The following is a 25029-nucleotide window of genomic DNA, read 5'->3' as shown; positions in this document are numbered from 1 at the left end:
TTATTCATGTACAAATTATTGTAATCCATTGATATAGAGTGTGGTGAATATGACATAATAAATGTCAATATAGGGTGGCCTCTTATGTGGACATAAACATTCTTGACTAGGAGAAATGTCAAGACTTTAAATGAACATATCTTTATTTGTCCTGAAATATACTAAACTATCTTTGAACATTGGTCTGTGGTTTTTTCTAGATTGTATTGCACCTTTAGGTTTTGGTACAGATCTGGTGGATATTTGTGGGCCTCAACCACTTACGGCTAGGTTTGCAGTATATAAATACCACATACACACCTACATCTACCACACCCATACACACAATAAATAATATATTGAATTAAAGATTGGTGACTGTGAATGTATAAAACCTGTTTGAATAAAATTAAACAAGCCACACCCGAGCTGAGCTACACTCATTTAAGGTTTACTCAGAATTATAATTTAAGTTATTTCAGTTTTTGGTAGGTGTAAAATCAGTTTCCATTAATGCCTTATAGCCCGCTGCCAAGGCCTTTACCTGTTGTTAAAGGCCACGAAGTTGAGTTATAGGCCTAAGCCTCAGGTGAGGGCCTATAACAGGAGAGGGCCTTTAGCAACCAGTATAGCTCAAGGCAAAAGGGCTATGAGGCTATTAGAATATTCCACCCACTAAGGGTGGAATGTTCTATGAAAAAAAAAAAACAGGAAGATAAACATTAAAATGTTGGAGCCCCAGACTTGTACCAGCCATTATAAGCCCGGAGCTGCACCATTGTCTTCAATGGGGCCCTCAACATTCCAATGTTCTAATATAGATTCAACCTTTCACACAGAAAGTCAATACTTGTGTAGGAGCAGAAACATTATGTTTTATCTATTTTCTGTTCTTGTGTAATTACTATAGGTGTCATTGGCAACTATGATAAGTTGTTGTAACCACATTTTTGGCTTAACAGGGGACAACCACCCAATTTCTTAAACAATATAATACATTTAGTTCAAAATAAAGTTTAAAAAGTTACATAGACGGGGGCGTGGCTTGCCGGGCGATGATGGCGGTCGCAGCTTTGTAGAGCTCCCGCCGGCCCGACCTTAATTCGTTCACTTATCCTGGTCCCCGAGCCCGATACTGCTTCCCGGCGACTGGCGCGAAGCTGGTGGAGTCCCCTGCCTGCTCCGGAGTACCGATCCTGCACTCTTCTCTCTCCTGTGCCCGTTGGGAGGTGACGGCGCCCTGCGGCCTGGTGACCGGCTGGAGACCGGGGTCCTCGAGTTTCGGGACGCCCGGCGGTGGTCGCGGGCTCGCGGGTGGTGGCGGCTTCAGCTGCGCCACTTCTGTCTCCGTCCTACTGCTGCAGCTGCCCGCGGACCGCGGTGGCACCCCTCATCCTTGTGCCTTGGGTGGACACCTCTCTCCCCTGACATCCCGGGGAGGCAACGACGGAGTGAGGCCTGGTGACCGGCTGGAGACCGGGGTCCTCGAGTTTCGGGACGCCCGGCGGAGGTCGCGGGCTCGCGGGTGGTGACGGCTTCAGCTGCACGGCTCCTAGCTCCATCCAATTGCTGCGGCTGCCCGTGGACCGCGGCGGCGCCCCTCATCCTTGTGCCTTGGGCGGACACCTCTCTCCCCTGCAGTCCGGGGGAGGCACCAGCGAGGAGCGGCCTGGTGACCGGCTGGAGACCGGGGCTCCCGAGTTTAGTGACGCCCGGCGGCGGCTGTGGGCCTGCGGGTGGCGGTGGGGTCCGCTGCACCGCTCCTGACTCAGTACCCCTACTGCTACGATTGCCCTCTGACCACGGCAGCGCCTCCCCGTTCCTGCACCTTGGGCAGACATTTGTGGAGATAAACGCCGGGACGGCCTGTCCCGCCTGGGTGAGACCGGTCCTCGGATTTCGTGGCCTCGGGCCTGGGCTGGCCTCTTGGGACTCTCCCACTGCAGTTCTCTTCAGGGGCCTGGGGCCTCCAACGCTAGTGGCAGTACCTGGGGGGTCCTGAGCCTTGTTGGAAGGAGTGCCGGCCTTGCCCGGCGAGCGGTCCCGGCGAGCCCGTGTTGGGCCATGACCAGAACCGGAGGTGGCGGCCCGCCTAAGCATGGCCCTATCGATAAATTCACGGGGCCTAGTGGTGGCTCCGGGGCGGCCGGTGGCAGCGGTGGCCCTGGGCCGGACAATGCGGCGATCCTGGCGGCCATCACCCAATCCCGGGATGCGCTTGATGCCAAAATCGGAGCGGTGGGAGAAGATGTCGCGCTGTTGCGCCAGGACCTCCGGAATGCGGTGGGTCGGATCACCGGGGCCGAGTCCCGGATAACGGTGACCGAAACGGACATCGGCGCCCTGAAGAAGCGGTTGGCGGAAGTGGAGGGAGTCCAGAAGACGTTGGCGGCCCGCGTGGAGGATGCCGAGGGGTGCGCACGGAGGAACAACCTCCGCTTTATTGGCTTTCCGGAGAGGTGCGAGAAAGACGACATGGAGGGGTTCTTGACCCGGTGGCTGGAGAGTTGGCTCCCCGAAGGGGTGCTGTCCACGTGCTTCGTTATCGAGAGGGCGCATAGGGCCCTAACCCAGCGGCCACCGGAGGGTGAGCGTCCCAGGTCAGTCATAGCCCGGCTGTTGAATTATCACGACCGCGATGTCATCCTGCGGGAGGCCAGGACCAAAGGCTCGCTTACCTTTGAAAATCGTACCATCATGATCTTTCCCGACTACACGAGGTTGGTGCAGAAGCAGAGACAGTCCTTTGTGGCCGCCAAGGCCAAGTTGAGGGGCTTGAAGCTCCAATACGCTCTCCTATACCCGGCCCGTCTGCGAGTGGTGCACCAGTCCAGGACGCATTTCTTTGATTCACCTGAGGAGGTTTTCCGTTGGACCGACGAGACGGTGCAGCTCCGGCCGCATCCCCAGCCAGGTCTGAATCCGGGCGGGTCCCAGAGGTCATCGCCGGAGCGGACGAACCACCAGAACCGGAGGGGTCGACACCGGAGGTCCCGGTCTCGGAGGCGGGCGGCCTCTGCTAGTGCATCGCAGACGAGTGGTGCGAGGGACTCGGAACACTCTGATGCCGGCAGTTGAACACTGGTGGGACTGGGCCTTGTTGCTGAGTCCTGAGTTGCCCTTCATAGGCTGGTGAGACTGTTCTCTTTTGACTTCCCATGCCAGTCTGTTCCCGGTTACTGACTCCTATTGCTTTTAGCGGGAGCACGGTAGGGCTCGGGAGGCACCTTTTGTGGGCCTCTGACCCTCACGGTTGTGAGTGTAGTGGGGGGGGTGGTGTGTGTGTGTTGATTGGGGTGTTGGGATCCATTGGTATGGCGGGCCCTGGGTTCTCTGTTCTGGACCCGGGTCTTTCCATGCCGCGACAGATGCTTCAATGTTCTCTGAGGTATTGGGGTGGGGGGAGTGGGGCGTGGGGGGATGTTCTTTGGTTGCTAATGGTTGGGGGGGCCTGGGTCTGGGGGGGGTTGCTGAGTATTCGGATGGGTAGGGGGGGACCACACGTGCCTATGATCGTTGATTTTGTTGTTTTGTGGGGTGCGCCGGGGTGGTGTGGAGGGCCGGGTGCTGGTCCCTGTATTGACTATGGCTGATGCCGTGCCTATGTCTCCTCTTAAGGCCCTGCGTGTTGTGACATGGAATGTGAGAGGAATTTTGGATAAAATCAAGCGTGGGGCTGTGCTACGATGGGGGAAGAGGGAGATGGTAGATGTGCTGCTGCTTCAGGAGACCCACATGCTGGGTTCCAAGGCCCTTAGCCTCCAGAGGTTTGGATTTCAACAAGTGTACCATGCCGGTTTTGCAAGGGGCTCGCGGGGGGTGGCTATCCTGGTGCACCGCAGGGTGGCTTATGTGCATGAGAGGCAATGGATAGACCCTCAGGGCCGCTTTGTTTTCATCAAGGGCCAGCTGGGTACTGAACAGATGGTGTTTGGTAGCGTGTACGCCCCCCCCCCTCTCCAATGGGCCCTGTCTGAGCGGCTGTTCGCGCTGTGGGATGAGATTCCGGAGGTGCTGACCATGGTGGGAGGTGACTGGAATGAGGTTATGGATGTGGGCCTGGATCGTCGGAGGCGGGCGCCGGCTGTGGTGGATCCCCCCCCCGCTGCTGCTCCCACCAGATTGAGCGCGACTGCGAGTGGCCTGGGATGGGTTGATGTGTGGCGCCACTTTCATCCTGCTGTGCGTGAATTCACATTTGTGTCGGCGGTGCATGGGTCCTTCTCAAGGCTGGACTATCTGTTTGTGCCGGGTGCCTGTCTGAGTCGAGTCAGGGATGCGGTGATACTCCCCAGGGGCCTGTCTGATCACTCCCCGGTCCTGGCAACTATGACCCTCCCTTCCCAACGGCAGCCGTTTAGATGGCGGATGTCGTCCTGGCAGCTGCAACGGCCCGAGTACGTGCATCACCTGCGCGTGGCGATTGATCATTATTGGCGTGAGAATCTTGTGGGTGATGTGGATGCAATGGTGGTGTGGGAGGCGCTGAAACCCACGTTACGGGGTATTGATATTGCATGGTGTGTGGCTGCTAGGCGGAAGCATCAGGAAGCCATTGTGACCGCTGCCGCCCGTGTAGAGGAGTTGGAACGGCGTGGTAGTCTTGGGAGCGACGAAGACATGGTGCGGCGGCTCCTACAGGCCCAACAATCGTATGCCTCCGTCTTACACGATGAAGCCCGGCAGGCGTGGCTCGCCACGCGCAGCAGGGTATACCAGTGGGGCGACAAATCCTGCACTATGCTACACAGGTTGTGTCAGGCGACTTTCCAGCCTCTTGTGTTGCCGGGTCTTACGGCTGAGGACGGCTCAGTTATGACTGACCCGGCCCTATTGGCGGCCAGCTTTGCCCGCTATTACGAGACGCAGTACGCCCCTTGTGACCAATTGGAGGAGGGTGGGATCTCCGCTTATCTTGACGACCTGCTACCGCGGGCCGTTCCTGATGAGACCAGGACCGCCCTGGACGCCCCGCTCACGGCTGAGGAACTCGGGGAGGCCCTTGGTCAACTGAATGCCGGGAAGGCGCCCGGCCCGAGTGGCTACCCGTGCGAATTCTATAAAAAGTTTCACGTCCAGCTGGGGCCCCACTATCGGCGTGCCCTGGAGGCGGCGCGGGTTCAGGGGGAGATGCCGCCGGACTGGCGCCATGCCGAGATCGTGGTCTTCTTAAAACCGGGCAGGGAGCCGGACAGATACGACTCTTACCGGCCTATTTCCTTGTTAAACATCGAGGCTAAGATCCTGGCTAAGGCCTTAGCGAACCGCCTGCTACCCCACATCACTGACCTGGTCCACCCAGACCAGGCTGGATTCATGCCAGGGAGGGCCACCCGACACAACATCCGACGGGCGCAAGCGGCAGTGGATGCTATGGGAGCTAGCGATGAGCAGGCGGCACTCTTCTTGGCAGATATGGACAGGGCCTTTGATTCTGTGAGTTGGGTTTATCTGTTTGCCCTCCTGGCCCGCCTCAACCTGGGGCCGGTTTTCCTGTCGTATGTCCGTCTCCTCTACACTAACGTGACGGCCTCGGTCCGTGTGGCCGGAGCTACCTCTGGGCATTTCCAAATAAGACGTGGCACTCGGCAGGGCTGCCCCCTGTCCCCGTATCTGTTTGCCCTTGCCATGGAGCCCCTGGCGTCGCGGGTACGAGTGGATGCCCGATTGTGTGGCTTTGTCTGGAATGGGGACCTGGCGGACAGAATTGCGCTGTATGCGGATGACGTCCTCTTCTTTCTCACCGACCTGCAACGCTCGGGCCCCCGGGTCCTGGAGATTATGCGGGCGTTCGGCGAGGCATCGGGCCTCCGTCTCAACCTTAACAAATCGACCCTGTGGGTGCTGGGCGGCGGAGTGGTTGCCGACCCCTGGGCTGCGGAGTTGCGAGTGGCGACGGGAGGCCTAAAGTACTTGGGCGTTTTTCTATCGGAGTCGCGGGTTGTGGCCTGGGCGCGTGGAGTCCTGCCGGTGTGGGAACGGGTACAGGCTGATGTCAAAACTTGGTCCAGGATGCCGCTCACTATCTTTGGTAGATCGGCCATCTTCAAGATGGTGGCGCTTCCGCGTCTACTGTACCAGCTCCAGAATTTCCCATACTCCATCGGCCTGGAGTGGTTCCGTCAGGTTAACTCTGTTTTGGGTCGTTTCCTGTGGGATGGGGGTGCGGCCAGAGTAGCACTGAAGACGTGTTTTCTGTCCACATACTGTGGCGGCCTGGCCATCTCGGACCTCCTCTCCTACTACCAGGCTTCCCAGTTACTTGTTCTTAATGAGTGGTGGTATGGCGATAGAAGCGATCCGGCCTACGCCCTGGAACGGTCCCTCATGGGTGACCATACGCTCCACACCATCCTGTATTCGGCTCGCCTGCGTCGTGGGTTACCCTCGGTCACAAGGGTGGTCTTTGCCGTGTGGCGACAATCCTTGCGCCGCATGGGATGGTGGGGCAAGTTGACGGCTGAGACGCCGCTTTGGCATAATGGTCTGCTCCCAGAGCTAGCGGCTCTGGCCGGCTTTGAGGGTTGGGAGGCCATAGGGGTTACACAACTGGGCCAGGTCGTGTCTGGCACCACTCTCAAATCCTTCGAGGAGCTCCGCACGGAATTCCAGATGCCTCAGTCCCAATTCTTCCGCTACCTTCAGCTGCGCCATGCCCTCGCCCCGAGCATCGCCGGTCTCGACTCCTTGCCTGAGTTTAGCCCGATCGAGGCCAAGGTGTTTATGGGAGACTTGGGAGACAGAAAGGTCTCCAAGATATACCAGACACTTGTTGTCCACTGCTCCTCCACCCTGCACTCCCTTCGAGAGGCGTGGGAGGTGGACGTGGGTCCCCTCGATGAAGACGATTGGAGGGAGGCGCTGGAGTCCCCACGTGGAACTGCCATTGCTATCCGGCTCCGGCTCATTCAATTCAAGTACCTGCATCGGGCATACTTTACACGTGAACGATTGTGGAAAGCTGGTTTGATTGCATCCCCGGAATGCTTGCGCTGTGGGTCGGTGCCTGGGTCCTTACTACATACTGTGTGGACGTGTGGCCGGCTGACTGGGTTCTGGAGGGGTGTGTGGAGTTGCCTGGCTGAGGTGCTGGGCTGGGACCTTCCTCGTACCCACCGGTTGGGCCTACTGCACATCATGGAAGGGATTGGGGGTAACATATATAAGCGCCATTTGCTGCTCTTGGGGCTGGTTGTGGCCAAGCGAGACCTGGCCCGGGCATGGAAAGCGGTGAGGGCCCCCCCCCTTTCTGCTTGGAAGGCGGGGCTGGATTACTTCATGGGTCTGGAGAGGCCGGTCTTTGAAGCACGGGGCTGTCCTCACAAGCACTTCAAAATTTGGAAGCGTTGGGCTGACTATCGTGGTCTATTCCTGGACCCCCCAGCGGAGCGTGAGGAGGACATTTGATTACAGTGACACTGTTGGCCCGAAGTAACATTGCCCTGGTGGCGCTGCACCTACTTGCTTTTCTTTATTGCTTTCTATGCACGTGTGGTGGGGGGGGTTGGGGGGTGTCCGGGGCTGGGGGGGTGGAGTTGTGGGTTAGGGTGGGTCACTGGGGTGTTTCTATACTGAGCATATTTTATGAGTCTACTCTTGCATTTGCTGCCTATGTAATTGCTGTTTTGATACTGTCGTGGTGTTCTTCGGTTGTGGAGATGCCACATTCTCAATGCTCATTTGCTCAATAAAATTGGTTGTGAAAAAAAAAAGTTACATAGACTCTCATGGGAGAAACGAAAGAAGAACATGGCTTCAGTGAGGAGGAGAGGCTCTGTTGATTCTGTCTTAGACATCCACTTGCCATTCTTGAGTGTTGGAATTAACATTATTTAGTCTTTCATTAGCGATACAGGATTTCATTCTATTATTGATTACCTTATTAGTCCTATGGTAAATCAATTTTGTTTCCATCATTCATTCACAAATCTGGAGAGAGGCACATTCATGCTGTAAGAATTATAGCAATAGGTAAGATAATACTGTTGATTCAGATGTGAAATAGACGTAATCTTGCCTATTGTGCCACTTAATTAATAATTTTGGTTGGCATAATTTAGAGATAACAATAACCAAAGCTTCATGGCTTTCCACTATTCTGATACCTATTCAGAAGGTACAAACACGTCAATTTCCTCTGCATCCTCAGGATCACTTCTACCGTTTACATCACTACAATGTGATAGGTGTTAAGTTTGGCTATGGTAATACATGATGCATAAATATCAAGAAGTGTTTATCGAAAAGTACAGGGCAGAATAGATTGTGCATTAGTGAAAATCAGAAAATGTATCTGTGTTTCTAGATTTTGTACTTTATGACTTGTAAAATGTAAGTACAAACAAGGCCTGAGGCATTTTGAGCAGGCCTCAGACCCAATAAGCTTGTCAGCGACCCTTGACCCTGTCACCAGACAGGTCGCTCCCCTCACCGCCACGCAGCTCCCCTGTGTGTTCTGAGCCCGCTGCTGCAGATTCCCGTCTTGGTTGTAGCCGCTTCGCCACTGTACCTTGTGTCCCCTCTGTTGGATTGTCATCTCTGTTACTTTCTGCCCCACTGTTCACCCTTGTGCCCCCTTCCCTCTGTGTCCCTTTTGCCTTCTGTGACCCCTCTGTTGATTTTGCTGTTTCCTTTCGGAAACTCTGTGCCTCTTTTCTGTGCCCTTCTGCCTGCTGTGACCCCCACCCTCTCCCCCCTCCAGGTTTCCCGACGCTGCGTCCCCTGCGGCCCCGCCCCCTGCTAACCCATTGGCCACCCCGCTCCCACCTCCCAGCTGCTCCTCCCACACACATCCGCTCATATGGAGGCCGCACAGCGCCCCCGCAGTGGACACGCGCAGCGAGCACGCCGAAGGCGTGCCTAAGGCAAGCTCGTCTGCGCCCGTCCGCGCCTGGACTGCGCCCAGCGCCGGACCCCTGGCCCCCACAAACACCACGACGCCCGCCTCCACTACAACTTCAGCATCCTCCACGCACTCAACACCGGAAGATCACGCAACTGCTGCAAGGCCGCCCCAAAACACACCCAAGGACCTTTCCCCTGCCGGAACTGCAGCTTCACCAGCATCCGGCTCGCTCACCCGCCCCCCAAAGAACCCAACTTCCTCAGATGTATCCTGCTCAACATCCGCTCCACCCACAAACACGCCGTCGAACTCTGGGACCTACTCGACACCAACGCCCCAGACGTTGCCTTCCTGACTGAGACCTGGCTGACCCCCTCCTCGGCACCTGACATCGCCATAGCCATCCCGGAAGGCTACAAGATCACCCGCAAGGACCGTACCAACGGAACAGGAGGAGGAATCACCATCATGTACAGAAACACTCTCAAAGTCTCGACAGTCGCCGACGACACCCTCAGCACCACAGAACACCTGCACTTCCAGATCCACACCGACCCCAACACCACCCTCAGAGGCATCTTCATCTACAGACCCCGGACCCCGACCACAGTTCAGCAACTTCATCACCGACTTCATCAGCACACACTCCCTCGCTTCCACAGACTACATCCTCCTCGGGGACCTGAACTTCCACCTCGAGAACAACAACACGAACTCCTCCACCCTGATTGACAACCTCGGACTCAGACAACTTGTCACAACACCCACACACTTCGCCGGCCACACGCTTGACCCCATCTTCTCAGCTAGCACCCACGTCTCCGACCACACCACCGAACTCCACTGGACCGACCACCGCTGCATCCACTTCACCTTCCGCAAATCCACCACGCACCACCATACCCAGCAAATGCCCCGCCGCAGCTGGGGCAAGATCACTGAGGACCAGCTAACCTCCAACCTCGCCCAAAACCTACCCGCAGACCCGACCAACCCCGACGCCGCAGCCCACAGACTCAGACAATGGATCAACGACTGCGCCAACACCCTCGCTCCGCTCAAGGAATCCCCCAGCACCCACAGCAGCAGGAGAGCCAGCTGGTTCACCGAAGACCTCCAGGCCTGCAAGCGAACCTGCCGAAATCTGGAAAAAAACTGGACCCGCGAAAGAACACCGGAAAGCTACACAGCCCACAGGAACGGCACCCGCCGACACCACCAACTCATCAGATCCGCCAAAAGGACCACCTTCAGAGGCCGCATAGACAACAACGCACACAACAGCAAAGAGCTCTTCAGCATCGTGAAGGAACTCTCCAACCCCAGCTCCAACACCAACGACATCCCACCGTCACAAGACCTGTGCGACTCGCTGGCCACCTTCTTCTATCACAAGATCGCAGACATCCATGACAGCTTTGAGGCCGCCACCACCCCGGCAACCACCGATACCCCCGCTCCCACGGACACTACCCGCACCAACCGCCTTCTCGCCTGGACCAACATCAATGGCGACGACACCATCAGGTTCATGAACACCATCCACTCCGGATCCCGGGAAGACCCCTGCCCACACCACATCTTCAACAAAGCCAGCAGCACCATTGCACCCCACCTCCGAAAACCATCAACATCTCCCTCGAAACAGCGACCTTCCCGGAGAGCTGGAAGCATGCAGAGATCAACGCCTTACTAAAGAAACCCACGGCGGACCCCAAGGACCTCAAGAACTTCCGACCCATCTCCCTGCTCCTGTTCCCGGCGAAGGTCATCGAAAAGGCCGTCAACAAACAACTGACTAGCTTCCTCGAAGAGAACAACATCTTGGACCCATCTCAGTCTGGGTTCCGCAGCAACCACAGCACCGAAACGGCCCTCATCGCCGCCACTGACAACATCAAGATCATGCTCGACAACCGAGAAACCACGGCCCTCATACTCCTGGACCTGTCAGCCGCCTTCGACACAGTCTGCCACTGCACACTAAGATCACGCCTCCACGACGCCGGAATCCAAGAGAAGGCCCTGGACTGGACCACCTCCTTCTTGTCCGGGAGAACCCAGAGTGCCCGCCTCCCTCCCTTCCGCTTCGAACCCACCAAGATCATCTCCGGTGTACCCCAAGGCTCATCCCTCAACCCAACGCTGTTCAACGTCTACATGTCACCGCTCGCCCATGTCGCCGGATGGCATGACCTTAACATCATCTCCTACGCCGATGACACCCGGCTGATCCTCTCGCTCACCAAGGACCCCCACACCGCTAAAACCAACCTGCAGGAAGGAATGAAGGCAGTCGCCGACTGGATGAGGAACAACCGACTGAAGCTGAACTCGGACAAGACGGAGGTCCTTATCCTCGGTTCCACCCCCTCAGCCTGGGACGACTCCTGGTGGCCGACAACACTAGGAGCACCCCTCACACCCACCGACCATGCACGAAACCATAGGGGTCATCCTCGACTCCACACTCTCCATGACTAAGCAGGTCAATGCCGTCGCCTCCTCATCCTTCAACATCCTCCGCATGCTTCGCAGGATCTTAAAGTGGATCCCCACCGAAACTAGAAGGACAGTCACCCAGGCCCTTGTCAGCAGTAGACTGGACTACAGCAACGCACTCTATGCAGGAGCCCCAGACAAACTCCTGAAACGGCTCCAATGCATCCAGAACGCCTCTGCACGCCTGATCCTCGACATCCGATTCCGCAGCCACATCACACCCCACCTGAGAGACCTGCACTGGCTCCCCATCTGCTCAGCAGACCGCGCCCTTGCCACCATCCCCCGCATCCAAAGAGTGACCGCCGGCGGCAGATCATTCTCCCATCTCGCCGCCAAGACTTGGAACACCCTCCCCATCCGCCTACGGCAGACAGATGACCTCCTTACCTTCAGGAGACTCCTCAAGACCTGGCTCGTCGAACAGTAGCTGCACCCCCCTCCCCCAGCGCCTTGAGACCCTCACGGGTATGTAGTGCGCTTTACAAATGCTATGATTGATTGATTGATTAAAACATACCACCCTTCTCCCACACTATAGCTCCCTGTAAATATGAGACTAGTCTTACGTATAGCAGGTTACTATAGACTCACTGTGAGATGTGAATATGAAATACCACTAGATTGTGATTGACTTCCCAGGTAAAAGGCTAACTCTTGTCTAGTCATATGTGTACTTGTGTTATTAAGGCCTGGGGGAATATGTTCAATATGTTTCTACATAGCTTGTACTTTTCACCATGTGACACTATACAAATCACTAACTCAGAACAGAACCTCTCCTAGAAATCTTTAGATTTTAAACGTTTTAAAACATGACATCTGCAAACTCCATTCGGAAGTATTATGAACTTGGACTTAAATGTCCAATTGTAGAATCACAATAGGTATATCTTGATTTAAAATATAATTTTAGAGACTATATATTGACTGAATGAATTAACAATTTGTTGCCTACAGTAAATATGTCATTCCTTGTGGATAAGGGTCGGTAGCGGCTCATTTTTTGGGTTTTGGGCTCCGCATGCCTAATTTCTCCCCCATGTCTTTTCATAAATTTTAATAACGGAATACTAAAATAAAAATGCAAATGCTGCCTGAGTGCAGCACTAAAAGCACTCACCACAGTCGCTTCATTTACCAGACTTTACAGTGCATTTAATTCACCTTTTTAAGCTGCTGTCATTAATCATTATTTGACGGGCTAAGGAACTGTAAAGCCTAAGGCCTGTGAGATCATCACAAACCAATAGCCTCCATGGCTAAGCTCCACCCCCTGATGACGTGAGTGCAGAATTAGCTCGGGACGCTTCAGGCTTAAGCCCTATAGTGCCAGGGACTTCACGCCAGTCAGGGTCTGGAAATGCATGTCAATGCACCCGTTCACCACTTGTCAAGGGGGACATGGGCGGTCAGGGCCGGACTGGCTATCGGGCATTTTGGTGTGCTGCCGAGCTGGGGGCTAATTTCGTTGATGGGGACCTGCGTGTGCTGAACAAAGTTCGTTTTGATTTTTTTATTTGAAAGGGCACGCAGGTCCCCATCAACGAAATCAGCCCACACAGCAGAGAAATTAGCCCCCAGCTTTGCAGCACACAAAAACGCCCAGTAGCCAGTCCGGCCCTGTGGGCGGTGATACTCATTGGCCCCACCCCACCACGTGGCGAGTGGTGAAAGGGTAGGATTGGTGGCTGCAGGCGGGAAGCTACCTCTCTAGTCTGCACAGTATATTTGTACCAGTTCTAATAACCATGCAGACTCAAGATCAGCTGTTCAACTTGCTGCATGCACTTCAGAGAGCAATGTTTTCTGCTCAGAGCCTCTCAACAATGCTAACCCAAAAAGTGCAGCTTGTCACAGGAGAGCAGCTTGCCATAGCAGGGCCGGCGCTAGGCATGAGCAGTGTGGGCAGCTGCCCAGGGCCCCGCACCCAGCTCACCAGCATGGGGCCCTGCACCAGTGCAATATAGAACCAAACCTCTTATGCCCCTGCCAATCCCATTGAAGAAAGGTGTCTGTTTGCAATTGGGCTTACAGAAGCCCCCCTCCCTGGGCCTCTCAGGGATGGTGTGGGGAGGGCCAGGGGAGGGGGACACTTCATCGTGTGCCAGTTGCAAGGAGACACATGTTGTCCTGCAATTAGGCCTCCTGCCTGGCAGTCCATTGAGAGAGTCTGTGGGACACCCATTGTCAACACTTTATCATCTGCACAGTTTTAACTCTCAACCCCCAAGCTATTCTTACCCCTTCAGCCCGATATGAGCTGTGAAAGAGGTGTTTATAGATGGCAGAGCGGGGAGCTGCGGGCCAGGAGGAGTCTGCACAAAGCAGCTTCCGGAGCCCTGAAGGTGTCACTTATGTAAATTAGAGGGGCCTCGCACATTCCCCTTCGCCCGGGGACTCAAAAGTCCTAGAACCGGCTGTGGTATATTGCTGTTGTGTCCTCGTGCTGCACCCAGCACGAGGGCACATTTCTCATGTATTTATTAAATGGTGTTCTACGTTCTAGTGGCTCCGTTCTGTTCCAGTACTCTTGACAACGAAAGTCAGTTGCCTGGAATCCTGTTTGTGACGCCAAATGTGGTAAAGAAGATTCGTAGAAGAGATGTAGTTGTTAGAAGTCTTCTTTATTGTAATTGAAGATTGACACCCACAGGTGAATGCTGCCTGAATCTTCTTTACCACACCGGCCCTGTGCCACAGGAAAAAGAAGTGTCCACCCTGTCACAGGAGAGCAGCCGGCCGCAGGAAAAATAATTGAAGGTATTTATGTTGAATGCCAAGCGCCTGTGTCCAGCAACGCCCCTTCACCCCTTCACCCTTACCATAGACCTTGTATCAATCACACCCATTCATTTGTCACTAAGATAGCAAAGACATATCGATTCTGCGACCTCATTGTAAGCATCCTTATAAGAAAATGACACCCGTTCTAACCTGGCAGCTGCCTCAAGTCGTTTTTAGGTCTCGGAACTGCGAACAGATTGCGAAGCAATCTGTCGTTCCGAGACTCTATTGTAATCATTCTCGCTTTTACGGAGTCAAGGGAGACAGGAGACAAGCGAGGTGCACGCGCAACCTTGGAACTGGGATCCGGTCGCGCGCGCTTCCTGTCTCCCATGGCTCCTGAGAAGCAGACTCACATGCACGCATACACACACATACAGACCCCCCCGCCGCGCATACACACACTCACACATACAGAACCCCCCCTCCCCCCCGCCGCGCATACACGCACGCACACACAGAGCCCCCCCCCACCTACCTCGTCTCGGCGTGTCTTCGCGCTCAGCACTGGGCAGACTTCCTGCACAAGGACGGGCAGGTGCACAGTCTACAGGCCCCCAACAAGTTACCAAGTGCCTAAGGGGGGCACCCTCTCTCAACCGAACACACCAGGCTTGCCTCAGTCGCGTCGCGTGCCGCCCCTGCCTCTCACGCGGCCATACGTGCGCGCTCTCCTCGCCCTGTAACTAGAGCTTCTCGCCCTCAGCTCATGATGGTAGCGCGTGCCAGTGCTCGCACGCAGCCGCCGTCCACAGCTGCGCGCGCGCCCCCGCAACTCGTGAACGGAGCAAGTGAATTAACCAAAATGTATTTATTGTTCAACCTTAAAATACAGTAGTTAACAGAGGATTACATGACTGTTTATTCACAGTACCTTTGCTGCTTCTGGTACCACCTTTCCCCTTTGGAGGCATGTCCGCAGCCTACAGCGTGCACTGGTGCCCGCATCCACAGATTCACTCATTCGAGGGACTTCAACAGCATAGACATAAAAGAAGGGCGAGCAAGCTGCGCGCAGCTCTTTAGACGCTGAAATGCCTGCCGTTGTTAGAACAAGCGGGGAATCTCCATGTACGAGAAAGCAGAATACAAGTTTTGCTCATTCAGACCTTTTCATATACAGATATAATTTAAACATGTATAATAATGGGCTAACTGTTCTATAAACTCCGTGAATATTTATACTTTTGAAATTTAAAAAATCTACATAATTATAAAAAGGAAATAATAAAAGTGAATTAAATATTACAATTAAGTATTTATGTATATAAACCATTTTTTTCTCTGCAATTCCTGTCGTAAATATAGCAATTTAATTTTCCAATATGGCCGCTTCTTGTCGTGACAGCTGAAGGCTTCTTGGAAGCTGGAATCTCTAGTCTATTGCAATCATTTCTCACGCGCACGGCGCCAGTGACAACCGGGATGAGCAGGAACACACCCATTACGTGTGCACTAGCACCTCACGGGCCAATGCACACGCATGCACGCACTTGGGTCTGTGTGTGTGTGTGTGGTGGGAGGCTGAGAGGACCGCTGGCCCCATGTCATACACTGGCAGGGAGGCGCAGGGTGGACAGGAACACACCCATTACCTGTGCACTAGCACCTCACGGGCCAATGCACACACACGCACTTGTGTGTGTGTGTGTTTGTGTGTGGTGGGAGGCTGAGAGGACCGCTGGCCTCATGTCATAGACTGGCAGGGAGGTGCGGGGTGGACAGGAACACACCCATTACCTGGGCACTAGCACCTCACAAGTGCACGTACATGGGTGTGCATGTGTGTGTGTGGGGGGGGCTGAAAGGACCACTGCCCTCTGGTGAAGAGGCTGGCGGGAGCTGCAGGACCCAGGTGAGGGCAAGGAGGTGCCACACAACCACACAACCACACACACACACAACCATACACACAACCACACACACATACACACCACCACACACATAACCACAAACACGACACACACAACCACAACCACACACACACAAACACAACACACACAACACACACACAACACACACACACAACCACAACCACACACACAACCACACACAACGCCACACCTTCAGTGCACACTTTCACCAAACACAGACCATCAGTCATCAATGCACGCTTTCACCGGGCACATACACCACCAGCCATCAGTGCACGCTTTCACCAAGCACACACACACCACCAGCTGTCAGTGCACGCATTCATCAGACACACACCACCAGCCGTCACTGCACGCTTTCATCAGGCACACACACCACCAGCCATCAGTGCACGCTTCCACCTGGCACACACACCACCAGCTCGCAGTGAACACTTCCACCAGGCACACACACCACCCGCCATCAGTGCACAATTTCTACAGACACACACACACACTACCAGCCATCAGTGCACACATCAATTGTTAACGCATCCACAATTAACCATGTAGCAATAGCAGTATGGCACACTTTACTTTTAAAAATATTAATATAAAGCGCAGCATGCCGCCATTGCTACACACATTTTTTTGGCGTACAATTTATAGACTTTTGTTGCAGTTGGTGTTGCACTATTTAGCAATGCCAATAGCTCAAACTTAACTAACCCGAGACCTATTGCATTGTAAATGCTTGTTAACAAATCCTTTTAGTTTCAGACTGAAAGGAGACACATTTCTCAGCTCAGGTCAAGATGTTCCCAGTGCAACTCTATAGTCAGCCTTTCTTTTATTCTTTTTTGTAGTCTAAAGGATTGGTGGCATGTGTCTGGGCTGCGAAATGCTGTATGGATATGTGTATTTTTTATGACATGTTTTCTGGCCCTACGAGCAATTCGCTTTATGCAGAGGAGCAACAGATACAACATGAAATACACCAAGTGCCTGATGACCTCTTGGTCCGATTTCAAAGAAGGCACTGCTTATAATCCATATTTTTATTCCGTTCGCTCATTTGCTGTAGAAAGAGAGATGTGCCGAGAGGCCATAATAAAAATGCTAATAAACAGGCTATTTATTGTCCATTACAGCTTTGCTTAATAAAAGATGGCTAGCCATCAGGACATAGGAAAATGCATTACATAATTTAGCATTTTATAACTGCCAGCGGGCCACCTTATGCCGTTCTCAGGGTACTTTGAGACATTATTAAATAGAAATTCAAAATCAATGACCGAAAGGAGCAATCAATAGCAGGTGCACTAAACCAGCCAAGAATGTTGCGCTCTGATTGGTGAGGCACTGTGAGCTGGGCACCTAGAGAACACCCTGTGTCTGGGTGCTTGGTGGTGATGGTAGGGAGTAAGCAATAACTAGTAAATAAAATGCTAAAGTGAATGTAAAATGAATTTACTTTCTCGTCTCTTGGACCCCACTTTGACACCCATAGTAGCACCAGACTCTGGGGCATATTATCAAGGGGTTTTATCTCTGCTTTTTTCGCTTTAAAAGCCAAGAAAGCGGAGATAAAATTATCTCCCTATTACCTAGCTGTCGCTAACACCAGTTAGCGACCGCTAGTAGGAGATAGCGACCATCTTGGGCCCCACTTTGCATGTCAGTGATATTTATCACTAATGGCATGCAAAGTGGGCGTGCCAAGATGTTAGCGACTGGAAACAGTCGCTAACATCGCTATCTCCTATTACCAACTTTTGGAGATATTCGCGCTAAGCGCGAATATCTCCAAAAGCTAACACCTGCCCTGAGCAGTTCTTAGCCATGTTATCCAATGGGAGGTGGATAACATGGCTAAGAGCATTAGCTCGGTAATGCATGAATATCGCTGACTTTTCAGCAATATTCATGCATTGCGGCCGTTTTTTATCGCATTTGCGATAAACCTTGGTAATACCAAGGTTTATCTGCGATAAAAATCGCCGCAGCTCAGCGGTAAATTTTTCTCTCTAACCAAGCAATAGCGATAATTATCGCTATTGCTTGGTAATATGCCCCACAGTTATTAATTTGTAAAAAAAAAAAATTTAAAGAAGAAGAAGTACAGGAGACCTGTTAAGTTCACAGTAGCATAACATTTTCAAATCCTGGCTTCTCCACTTGGCCAGACTGTGTGACCCAATGTAAGCACTTGATTTAACTTCACCATGACTTACTTTAATTTTCAAATTTGAGAACAGTTTTAAAAAATTCAGCCCACGAACCTCACTTGCATATAGTTTGGCAACCAATAAACAAAATGTGCTTCAAAATACACAATTTAGCCCTTTATGTTTTAAAATGGTCTTGTATGGGGTATTCACCTACCACCAAACTACCCTTTTGTTTGTTAGTTTGCTCCCTTGCTAAGTCAAAGTTGTCACCAGCTTTTATGGTCTCCAGTTTCAAACTTCACCAACCACCTTTGGTAAGGGCAAAGCGCCAGTAAAACGTTTGTCCCTGAAACTTGGCAGACAGAGCCTTACATTTTTCAAAGTTAATAAACTTGATCAAGAGAGGTGTTTTTTCTCTCAGGACGCGCGCTCTGCCACCTTGCAAGAGATAGAATGATGTTAGTAAGTGGTACCTGACCTAAAGGCAACTCTTAAATGCTTTTGCTGATCTCATGGTATAGTAGAATGCAGTGTGGGTCACTTTACTAACAGCTAAGGATCGATTTATGATATAGGATCTTTTGTCAGCTCTCTAAAATACCTTTCTGGACCAGTTTACCTTGTAAAAGCAACAGAAGGAAGATTCCTCTTTCCCAGACTGAAGACCACTTGCTTTGATACCAACGATCTGAGAAACTAGCCCCTGATGTGACTGTCAGGCTCTGTGGTGTGTTTGTCTGTGGGTTTCTATGGTGTTTACAGCCTGCTGTTTAAAACTTTGATTCTGTGGCCTTGATGCCTCTGCCTGGTTGGCTTGTAGCCCTGGAGACAGATTTGCTTTTACCCTACAAGAAGAGTTGTCCACCCATGAACATCATGCAGGCTGGAGAGAACACTTCTGAGACATTTGCATAGTCCTTAGTGACACACCGATTAGCAGCGCCAAGTGAGCCAGTAGCTCAATTGCTACTGCAAACCATTGGAGTACGGAAGTAACTGAAATAAATGTGACCTCCTGAAACTGAATAAGTTCATCAGTTTGAGTAGATCCAAGCGTGCAAAATCTAACGAATGAGAGCACCGGGCTTGTGGCACTCTGATTTGTATACATCTCTTGACCACTATCCACTGGGCAAGAAAAAGGTCCAGAAAAGTTATTAAAAAAGAATTGCCCAAGGAATGGCACCAATAGTATCTAAAACACCCCGCCCATATCATGCATCTTCCATTGAAAGGCACATTCTCCGAGCTGCAGCTTTTCACTTTTTTTTGTCTCTCCACTAGAACTCCCCCTCAGCATGCGTGACAACAGTCTTCAGCATCATTTTTCTGGACTCATTTTTGCTTAACCTCAAAGTCTCATTCTGATGCTGAAACCTCTTTTCAGCCCTAGTACCTATCTCTATTTGATCACGTGTACTAATGAGTGATTCTGTCCAGAGACATAGGTGCTAACAAAAGGAAACTTGGTCATTTTTCTAAGATGTTTACCATCCTCATTGACTTCACTGTAAATGGTTAGTTCAATTGATTTCTATGCAAACACATAGACATATTTATCTATCTTTTTTGCTCTTTTATTATATAATAAATACAATTTTATTTGTTTAGTTTAAATCACTAAGTGTAGGATTCCACAAGTTAAGAGACACACCACAAGTTTAAGAACAGCTTTTCTTTAAATAAGCATCGCAGCCATAGGAGCAACTGCCCCAGAACTATATTCAAACAAATCCCCACCCAGAGGGTGGGGATTTGCTCATGGATACAGCGCCTCTTGGAGCTTTTTCTACCTTCTCCTGCCAGACTCGGCACTTCGGGACCTCGCCGGACCCGCTGCGCGGGTCCCGCATCGCCCCCTGACACAGGCGTCAGCTGGAAGAAGAATGAGAACATGAAGTGCCACACTTGCAACACAAATAATTGTTTATCCATGCTGCCTGCGTAAGGATGCCACATATCTCCCCCCTAGCAATAGGAAACCAACATGTACACATCTTATGCAGAAAAGCTATAATTTAAATATACAAAAAATAGTACAAAAACATGAAGAGAGTGACCTTTAAGTAAGAGGTCTCAACCATAATGTGAGATCTAGCTCATGTTCAAGATTCTCCTGTCATCTGTCTTCAGAGAACGTCTGAAAAGTTTCACTACACTCAAGGGTTTTGAAAATGTCGAGCCTCCTTTGTTCTCAGTAACTTCACTACAAACAAGTCACTCACCCAAACTTTGGATTTCCTTGGAGCCATTTTAGGTTGTGCATGTTCCCCAGCACCGTCAATATTACATATTACACTCTGTCCTTTTTGTTTTTTCACTCATCTTGGTGACAACATGGCGTTTACTTTCCTCCTTGTCAGTAATTCCAGTCGCGGCCCGTGCAGGTAAGTGCGGTGGGGTCGGGTGAGGGGAGATTTTGACAGACGATGATAAGGGAAATTAAATATTAAATATTAATTTTCCCTTGTCATCATCCATCGAAATTCCCCCTCACCCGGCCCCACTGCCCCACTGCTCTTACCTGCATGGGGCGCGGCAGTGTAATTCGAAGGAGACACTTCCAGTGGGGAGGTAAACTATAGGTCACCAGTTTTTGAAGTGCCTCTTTGCAATTCCTTCCTGTCCCCTTCACAAATTGAATTTCCTCCTTCAATGTAGTGTTAATCCTCATTACATGGCCATTCCACTTGAGACTAGTTAAGACCCATGGCCTGTAAGATGACTACAGAGGAAGCCCCCTTTTTTCAAGTTCTCCTCAAGGAAGCCAGTTATCCCCTTTGTTTCATTATTGCTCACTACCGAATCTCAAACCACCTTGAGAAAATATCAACCTGACCAATGCTTACACAGACTTTTTTCCGCCTTGAATTTGACCTACTATATCAAAAGCTCCTCCCACTGCTTTTCACTTAATCACTGACTCAGCAATGAACACATTAATTTTCCAATCTTTCAAACTGGACATTCATTCCTTACCACCTCTACTCTCTTTTTAATTTCATAAATACTCTGAGAACCTTCATGGTTTGTATCATTCAATTGTTTCTTCATACCCCTTGGAAGAACTGTGCCACCTCTAAAACCCAACTTTTCACAGAATTACAATGTATCCTTCACCATCCAAAATCCTAACATCTCAGGGTCCCAAATTGATTTCGCACACTACCCTTCCAAAACCATCATCACTCTGAATGTGTTACACCCATACTTCATATGAAATGTCATCCATGACCATCAAACATGCTTATATGAATTCTTCATCTTCGTCAGTCTGTCCACACGAACTAATTTCTTCGTTTTACTTGATGACGCATGATAGGCAATCCACAGCCTCAAAACAATATTCCTGGAGGACTGCCGCCCCCTTAGGTATTTCTGCTGAAATGGTGTTCAAGCCTTTCTTGTTTAAAACTTTGACCTGAGCTTGTAACCTGACCAAAGCAAAAAACCCATGCTCCAAAAATAAATCTTGAAATTCCTAAAACTCCAGTACATCATCAAAGATTCTTGTTCTATGGCAGAGTAGTGGAGCTCTCAAGCTTCTAGCAGCAAACGTTGTGGTTTTTACGTGTGTTTGGTGCACAAGAAGTGCATCCAATCCCTTTATATTAGCAATAGTTTTCCTAAGGTTCAAAACTTTTTAACTCTGAGGCGTGGGTCAGCTCCTTTTTGACTTCTCTAAACGTTTCTTCACAATCACTCAATCACATAAATTCAGTACCTTTCTCCAACAATTTCCAAATCTCAACCATATTTCTAGTCAATTCACATAAGGATTTAGTATAGAACTTTACTATGTCTGGAAAAGCAGCTACCTCTCCTCTTCCTTTGGAGACTAAACTTTATCAAAAGCCTGGACCAAGTCTAAAATGGATTTCATTCCACTTACCATTATTAGGAATCCCACATACTCAATTTAATTTCTTCTGAGCTACACTTTCTTCTACTATATACCCAAGAATGTCCTAACCATTCAATCATGCACAGATTCCATCTACCCATATATCAGAATGTCATCCAACTAGAACTTGACTCCTGGCACCTTGTTCAATCAGCCGCAGTCCGCGCAGGTTACAGCAGTGGGGCAGTGGGCCGCGTGAGGGGTGTTTTGAGGGACGATGCAGAGGGAAAATTAAATAAATAATTATTTTTCCCTCTGCATTGTCCCTTGAAATCTCCCATGTGGCCCCACCGCTGTTACCTGCTGTGTTCAACGATCTGCTCATCAACCGGTGAAACACCAAAGAGGATCAAACCAGCCCAAGTGGCTGTGTTGCAAACACGCAAGTTCCAAAAAGCGTTACAGATGCAGTGAGGTCCTTTAATTCATCATGGAGGGTAATCTGGTGGTAAGGTGGAAGGTCTAGACTGGTGAAAAACCTTGCACCAGCCAAGGACAACACCATTTCCATTCTGTTTGGGAGTGCCAACCTGTTAATGAACGCAAACATATATTGAAGGCTACTAGATTGGTGCAGATATTAATCTCTATCAACACCTTGTGAGGCATCACTTTGGGAGCCAACCATTCAGAGCATTCTACATTTTCTATGAGTCCTGCTTTACACAACTCCTCCAATTCTGATGCCAGAGGGTCCCTTACACAGCATACATATAACCTTACCAACGAGCTGGTACTGATTTAAGTGACATTTTAGATCCATAGCCCACATTAAACAAAATAGCTATTGTGTAAAAGCCTTCTGATCCTACAAGAACACTCACAAATAACACTGTTATAAGGCACAAAACACCTTGAGAGAAAAAAGATGACACATCATTTACACTTGCAGTGACATACAGTGTTCCAGTTTGTAAATCCAAAATTGTGCTAGGTGCAAGGCATAAGCAAAACATTTGAAAAAAAAGTGTCTGATAATTAAACGTGTTGAAGAAGTGTTAATGTTACTGTGACTGAAAAGTACCTACTGTCACAATTCATAATGGTTTTGCAATTTTATATAACCCAATGCATTTGGTTTGAGGAAGCGTAAAAGCTGATCTTGATTTGCACAACACTTAAAACTGAATTCCGACAATAAAAGTAAAAGTGGACCTTTCACATATTTAGAGAAATGACACAGAACCTTAGAAAAATTGATTAGCCAGCACCGTAAAAGCGTGTTTGACTATCTGGAAACGGTAGGATCAATCAGTTAGAGAATTTAAGATGTTTAACAAGAAACATTATGAAAGTTGATGATAATTTAGCATTACTATTTGACTTCATGGCAGACTTTTCTAACACACTTGACTTTGGTGCAAATGCTAAATTAAAAATAGTGGTTGTTTGACCTTTTCAGTATAATTGTTTAATAGTATAAACATCTTTTGTGGGCAGAAACGATTTTATTTTTAGGACATTTAGAATTAATTTATATGTTGCTACTTTCCTGAAATAGTAGTAGTAGACCATGCTTGAAGTTGAATATTTCTGTGTAACCATTACTGACAACATTGACAAAAGTTTATTTATGATATGTGTGATTTATTTCATTTTGCTTTAACTTAGTTAGGAGTTTGCTATATTTAAAGATGAAATGTTGAATTTAAACACATTACAGTGTTTTTCTCTTTAGGCTGACATATTTCACAGCTTTGTGCAATGGACTTGAAACGTTCTTAAATGTTGCTTTATTTGTTTTTGATTCACGTGACATTCCTTATCACAACAAAGATCGTTTTTTCCCAATTGTGTGTGATTGGTGAAAAGCTAACTTTTTCCCCATATACATGAAGAGTAACAAGTTGAACATACTCTTTGTCTATTATTCTGTCAGTTTGGAAGGACATTCGCTTCACTTGACTTATGTGGGAAAATATGCTGAAGTAACAATTTGTACCTGAAAAGACTGAAGAATGATCACATGATGATCAGATTATTGTGGCTTGACCATTGATGTCATGATGACAAATGTGAACTATAAAACTATGACGAACTGGAGGAGGAGCATGCATTTGGCTTTTTTGCATTGCTGCATTCGCATTTTGATTCCCTTTTAGTGCCTTTTGAAGAGAGCTCACGTCTAAGCTCAGCTTGACCTTTGGCACTTTTTCTTTGACTCCTACCTGCCTGCTGAACTATCTTTTATTATGCCCCCTTGCTTTTTGTCTTTGCTAATGAATTTGCCTGTCGGACAATTTGGAGCAGTCTGGTGAGGTACAAGATTTGAACTTTCCTGCTTTATGCTCCATTCCCTTTTGCCGCCTTAGCCACAAACCTTTCCCCGTAGATTTTACCTACACCCCTTTGACAATGCTTAAAGAACCTTCAAGAACCAACTTCTTGCTTTCTTGGTGGTAGAAATTGTATTGCTGAGTATTAAATAATCCTTTTATGGATTATTTTATGTAAGGATAGATTACTTTAATCAAATGTGTGATTTTATAGTTTGAGCTGTTAAATTTATGACTGGCCTTCTTAAAATGTTACTTGTATGCATTCATTTTGGATCTTTAATACAATAACACATACTCCAAAGTTGTCTGAGTCTTATTGTACCTAATGTTCTTTCTGTAGTAACTGTGCTGATTTTCAATTTATAACAGAGTTATTCATAGATTATTTTCAGAATATCAGGTTATTTTGCTCTTGTTCTGTGTAACCATGACAGAGCTGTTAGTTTGCATGGTTCTTGTGAGAATAAACTTCTTCAGGAGGTTCAGACTACCAATTACCATGCTGTATTTCTGTAGCATCGTTTTGAGAGTGATTTACTTGAGCCTGATTACCACTTTGTGAGTTGGCTACCAATTAGTGATCCTTATTGGGTAGCTGACAGTTGGACATCCTGAGTACTCACCCCTCACTATGGTAGAGAAAGATCCTTCGAAAGAACCATCGCCTCTGAGGTGAAGTATTGAGTCTTAAATAAAACTCTACTCCATG

This window comes from Lissotriton helveticus, chromosome 2_1 (genome assembly GCF_964261635.1).
Source record: "Lissotriton helveticus chromosome 2_1, aLisHel1.1, whole genome shotgun sequence".
NCBI classification, from domain to species: domain Eukaryota; kingdom Metazoa; phylum Chordata; class Amphibia; order Caudata; family Salamandridae; genus Lissotriton; species Lissotriton helveticus.
Note: the sequence above shows the minus strand (reverse complement) of the source record.